This window comes from Haplochromis burtoni, unplaced genomic scaffold (genome assembly GCF_018398535.1).
Source record: "Haplochromis burtoni strain Fernald_Lab_line unplaced genomic scaffold, NCSU_Asbu1 Contig_104, whole genome shotgun sequence".
NCBI classification, from domain to species: domain Eukaryota; kingdom Metazoa; phylum Chordata; class Actinopteri; order Cichliformes; family Cichlidae; genus Haplochromis; species Haplochromis burtoni.
In genome coordinates, this window is record NW_024582465.1 from 828,921 (window position 1) to 835,349 (window position 6,429).

The following is a 6,429-nucleotide window of genomic DNA, read 5'->3' on the forward strand; positions in this document are numbered from 1 at the left end:
ACTCGGTTTCCCTAGCAACCAGGGCTCCAATCACCCGGCCAGCTGCAGATTAGTTCAGCAGTGGGGGGTTTAGGTGGGTGGGAGGAGTTGTGGTGGGGGGGAGGGGGGTGATGATGGAAAATGAAGAAGGAGGAGAGAGAGCGAGAGGAGGAAGGAAGAAGGGGAGGGGGTGGCTCGAGGGAAGGAGGGGTGGGAAAAGTTTGAGAAGGGGCGAGAGAGAGAGAGAGCGAGTCAGTGTCACTGAGAGATAGGGAGTCTCTGAGTGTGCGTTTAAGAGCTAGAGCGCATAAGGAGCCGTAAAGGTTTTAGTTCGCAGGCAGAAGACTGAAGAACAGAGGAGGAGGAGGCATATCCCCAACTTTGTGACTTTTTCAGAGTATTTTTTGTACCCTGCACCCAGTGTCTTTTTTCTGTGTGTATACGTGGGAGGTACTGACAAGGGCAATGCAAAGTGAGAGAAGTGAGAGGCAGGGGTAAGGCTGCTCAAACTTCAGGAAGAGAGAGAGAGGAAGAAAGGCAAACTACTCTGATGCAAAGGAAGCATGCAAGTGGATGCTGTCTTCTGCGGGGTCAGGATTCGCAAAATGAGAAACTGCCCCAGGAGCACTTCACCAGGGCTCACCCAGCTCAGAAAGGTAAGATTTCATTTCTCACATGTTTCTATAAATTATTGTTTTTACTGAACTAAGTGAAAACTTTTTTCCTGGGAAGCTACTGCTGCTTTTGGTTTTGTTTTTTGTTTGTTTGTTTTTTAATTAGTATTGGCAAAGGATTTAAAGCAATCTTTGTGCGTTTACAAGTCGTCCTCACATATAATGCTTGTTTGTATAAAGAAAGCGCGTCCATGTTTCTTCAATGCAATATGTACGACAGAAGTTAGGGTATGGTTTCCTCTGAATTTTTATGAGTCACCGGTTATCCTGGACTGCTTTGGCTGCAGTTAAGGTATCCTGAGTGTTGCTCAAGTAGTCGGTCAAAAAACATCTGAATCAAGTCCACGGATCTCAGCTCTCTGGACCTCTGTGAGCTGTTTGTGCACATGCGTGCTCAACGGTTGTCAGCTCTCAGCGTTTATTAAATGAAAACAGCGTGTGGGTAGATGGTCTGGTGACAATTTGGATAATGGTCAAAGTGTGTGCTGCATTCCAAACTTGGCTTGTTAAGGGAGAGAGAGAGAGACAGAAAAGAGGGGATAAGTGAGATGAGCATTCTTCGCGGTGAACAAAGGCACCTCTTCATGCATTGCTTGTGTTGTTGTGAGGGGGCAAGCTTGGGTGGAAACCTCAGGTAGTTCCAGAAAAATGTCAGCTTACCAATATCGGGAAATGATCTGTATGCACGAGTATGCATTAGTGAGAGTTTGGAGCTGGGATAAAATGTCATTACACTTGAGAGCCTGCAGTTCATATGTTATAATATACTGTATGTGCTGTAGTCATTAAACAGAGGTCCACAACAGTACTTTTCTTCTTTTCAGTTTTTCCTGTTTAGCAACCTTTTATCTTTGGACTCTGGTTCACAGGACAGTGTGGATTATGTAGATATCCACATCAATAGCTGTTAAGTATCTCTTTAAATATATAGACAAGTTGCACAGTAACCATGGAGAAACAGAAACCAACCAGAAGGAGTCTTTTTTTTAAAAAAAAAGAATGAATGAAAATATAGTGCATCACAATGTTGGCTATGCTGCAAAGTGAATATGTGGCATGGCTGTAAAATTACAAGAGTATTTAATACTACAAAATCACCACCTACATATAAAGAGGTCACCGTTGTGAATTATTGTTAAACTATAACTTACTGTAATATGTTGATATGTCCCAGGAGATAATAAAAAAAGCACCATGATGTTAAATTCACTGTAAACAAACACAGTCTTGTTTATCTTCATTCTCAGCAAAATTCTTGAATGCATTTCCTACCTCTTAAAACAACATTACAACATTTTATTTGTTTGGAAATATTCCGAAACTTGCTGGAGAAACTTCATCTTTCCATCATTGTTGTACTGATGATATGTGGTATTGCCAAGAAAGCGGAACACCAGCCGTAACATCTCCTCTCCGTTTCCTTCAGCAAATATGGTTGCTTTTTGTGTTGAAAGCCAGTTGAAGTAGAAATGCCCATATAAGGCGGTTATATTTGTCTGTCCTTTGCACCTATGTAGTCTAAAGATACAGCTACCAACCATACGTGGTAGCATTAGCTCATAACTTTGCGCTCCACCTTGTTATCCAAACGTGAATACTTCTGTCTCATAAAAACAACGCATTCTATGGCGTGCACACGCAGGATGAAAAACACTGCTCTACTATGCCACTAGTGGTCAAAGAGACAATAATAAGTTTGATACAGTACTTTCTGTTTCAAAGCAGATTGTAAAACTGAAGGATCGTCTGCCATGTCCTGTAAGCAAAGGATGGCTATCAGTCAGCCAATATAATCCATCCCAGTGGATTCCTCAAGTCTCCTCGAGTATTTCAGTCTGTTGGGTGATCATTAAACCCAAGAACAAAATCCTTGGAACATGCAGCACTGGAATATTTATATTTCTGACTGAGGCTCAGCCAAACTTTTTTTTTTCTGTACTTTAGGTTCACTTAAATGGGTAAGGCTGGGACGTTTATTGAATTGAGAATGGCTGACTCCCCCAGCGTTGCAGAGAGAAGGTTTATAGAGCTGGAGATAAAGACACAGGAACCATCTGTCTGCTAGTCAGCAAACTTATAATAAGTGAGCTGCAGTCTTTTCCTATAAACACATTGTGTCTGTCTCTGTGTTTGTGTCTGGTAGTAGTGTTACTATCATACACACACTGGCCTGGCAGATTGGATTTTTGCATTCTGAGTTAAGATCGGAGGCTAATTGCCTTCATGGCTGCGGTGTAAGACAATATGCACTGTAGAGGAAAAGTCAGCACTTGTGACTTTGCATTCATCACACAGGATTTCTACCCTCCCTATTTTTCAGTCATGCCCCTCCTCTGTTACTCATTTTTGCTCTCAGCCATTTGCTCCACTTTTCCCTGTTTGACTTTTCACACCAAAATCCTGACACACTCATATCCATGTTATTTTCACTCAGCGTCCATCTATGTGTTCCCTCATGATAAACACACTTAGACACATCAACACATGCAAAGCACAAGGGCTTAAATCTACTCAGAGAATGTTTCATCAGCATGTATTCATTGTGTGTGTGTGTTGGGGGGGGTCCTGAATTCTGAAACACCAGATGTTTAGTATTGTGACAAATTGGTCATCTTTCATGAGTGCACTGGCTTGTTTTTTTTTACTTGGATGCATACTGAAGTGGAGAAATCAGTCTTGATTCATTGGAATGACTCACTAGAGTACGAGTTCATCCAGGAAAGCAGCGTTTTAGCTCCGTGCTGACGCAAAGGTCTCTATTTTGCAAGAAAGTTAACTGTTACGGACCTGTTTTTACGCGGACCCACACTTTTCATGGATTTGTTTTGCAAATGTATCAGATAGCTGTGCACACATGAAGCCCGTGCACATATCTGTGTACTGCAGTTTCACTGTATTGTGTGCATATTTTAGCAGTGTTTCTGTGTGTGTGTGTGTGTGTGTGTGTGTGTGTGTGTGTCCGTGACATCTGTCTCCTCTATTGTTTTCAACTCCAAAAAGTGACAGCAGGCCTTTAGGAGGTTACGGCCCATCAACCCCTCCTCTTATAGGCGCTCTGCTCTTGACAGGCGCTCCGCAGGGTGGCGTGCAACTTAAAGACCCCCCCAGGCCAATCTCCTACAGCCGCCGTTGTTACCACAGTGACATACCCTGAAAGAACAAGCGATGGTCAAAGAATTCCTCTGGTTTCCAAGTTGTGGTGGCAGTGGGCATTTATCTGTGATGTTGTTAGATGGCCATGGGTTTAATCATAGTAAAAAAAAAAAAACAACCTTTGATACCTCCTCCCTCTCTCTCTCTCTCTCTCTCTCTCTCTCTCTCTCTCTCTCTCACACTCACACTCACACTCACACACACACACACACTCACACGGATGCAAGAATAATTCGTACCATCTTAGAGACCTGGAATCCTGTTTCAACTCACATAAATGCATATATTTATGCACGGATAATGCATACCATCACACTGGATACTGGAGTCATTTATCCAGTTGGCAGCTGGCCATATAGCTTTGAAGTTCACCCGTAACCTTGACACAAACACACACAAATACACACAGAGAAATCTGGGTGTGCCCCCCAGCCTCTCGCATGCAAGCTGTCGCTCTGTCTGGCATCTTCTCTCTCTTTCAATGTCTGACTTATATTAAAAAGAGCTCTGACCACAGCCAGAGGGAAAATGGTTGCTGTGACACTAATTGGAACGTTTAACAGGACATGGCATGCCGAATTTCTGTCCTGCTGCACTGTTTACATAGACAGCGGTGCAGAATGTGAATCTCTAGCAGAGAGATGGGCATAGACAGAGGCAGCTGCAGCTGGATGGCAGGTTGTTAGATGTGGCCTTGGAAAATCATCACGGGAAAACCAGTGCTGACAACCACCATCCAAACCAAAGTGCCAGCCCCGTGTGGCTTTGTAGCCTGTGCCCGTTGGCGGCGTGTGGCATAAACCCGAACACACACATGCACGCACATGCGCACACACATGCAGAAAAACAGGCGCAGACAGATTCAAACAAAGACATGGAAATACAGGCGAGAACGTTTACAGCCTCACTGGTACAAAACCTTTCCATGCACATCTACAAACACTGTGTTTAAGAAGAAACATGCATTTACTCTTTGCTTAACATCCCCAACTTGGTGGGAGTAAAAAACATACTTGTAGGTGAAGAAGGCTGCAGTCTGGAAAGGAATGTGTCCATCTGGGTTCAAAGTGTAATTATAATGTGGCTGTACACCTCATTGATTTGGGCTCAGGTTGCCTTGTTATGATGGGCATTCCAAGCAAAGTGGGAAAAGGTTAGTGCACAGTTGGAATCTCTTCTCTTCTCTTTTCTAAATTTACAGGTTGTTTACCTGTGAATTTAGTGATCTACTCTAAAATGACAATTAAAACAATACTTTATCTGGACCTGGAGCTGGAGATTTCATCAAAGTGTAACAACATAATGAGTAGATGCCCCAGACAATCTGCAGTCACAGAGCAGCTTTGATCATACCAAATCACATCTAAGCACTGTCTTGTTAGATGGAGAGAAAGTAGTAGTTGTCTCTTTGTCTGTCTCCAGCTTAATTATGGTTTTCATAATGTAATTTCTGTATTTTATTGCAATACAGTTCAAAGCTTTATTGGCTGGTTTGCAGTTCTAGTTTAGCAATATTTAACTAAAAAAAACAGAATACTTTTTTGCACAAGTTTCTTCTTTGTAAGTTTTTCAGTGACTCTGGTATCATACAGAAATTATAAATCAGTTAGATGAACTAACAAAATGAAACACCTTTCTTCTTGAAGACACGAAAGCGGAAATGCACGTCTTTACATCAGTTTACTTTGGCTTGCTCCGCTGGTGCTAAACTCTCTTCATCCACCGGCGCGCTCGGCCCAGGCTCGCAGTTGTCGGTCAAGGGGTGTGTGGAGGTCAAAAACGTCAGCTCTGACTCTGGAGTTTGCACTCCAGAAGAGCACTTTCCCAAGCTCTCGCCTTTTTCAGCTCCCCCAGGGATTGGCGGCGAATTACAAAAATCTGTTTCTGTGCAGGCATGCAGAGGAGCAGGGGATGGGATGGGGGGGTGGGATCTCTGGTGGGAATTCTCAAGTGAAACCCTTAAAATATGAAACCGTGAAAAAAACAGGAAGGAGAAAGAGCGAGAGAGAGAGAGGATTTTTTGACATTGGAGCTCAACTCAGAGACTGTGGCTTTGAGGAGAAATTTGATCAGGGGCCCAGAGGATAATGTTAGTGTGCTCAAGAAGCCAGGTTATTGTTGAAAGGATGTGTAAGTCCACTCACTGCAGCACATTCGCGCAGGCTGAAGCTTTCTCCGAGAGGAAAGGTTTTACCATTAGGCTCAAGAAACCCACATTGTGTGTCAGCACAGTATAATATCAGATAGCCATAAATGCTGCTTACTGTTGGATGTGTTTTCCCCACATGAATTATGGCGTATAAAGTGACGCTTCCTCGCATGTCTGTAAAATCCTGGCCCTTTGGGTGCTGTTGATAGCAGAGCCAGGTCTCAGGTGTCATGCCCTGGGATTGTTTCCATCTCTTCGAGGGCTTGGTAAAACATAGACATCTATGGTTGTGTGACAGCAGTAAGTGTGCGTAAGAGGTGCCTCTATCGCTATGCTACTTGCGGGTGTTAAGAAATCATCCGCTGAAATTCCTCACATCAAATAGAAAGTCTCATTGCCTTTTGTTTGGCAAGATTTCCTGTCAAAGACCATACTTACTATGTAAGTGATAATTTATATGAGCTGCAACTACAG

General features: G+C 43.2%; 1 protein-coding gene across 2 annotated transcripts in view; it reads left to right on the plus strand.

Moving 5' to 3' along the window:
- Positions 1-206: 206 nt before the first annotated feature.
- The window catches only part of si:dkey-82f1.1 (DENN domain-containing protein 2A), a 32,084-nt gene continuing 25,861 nt past the window's right edge, over positions 207-6,429 (plus strand). For both annotated transcript variants that reach the window (XM_014335323.2, XM_042223185.1), the window contains exon 1: positions 207-635. The gene's annotated coding sequence lies outside the window, so the exon portion shown is untranslated. The remainder of the gene's footprint in view (positions 636-6,429) is intronic.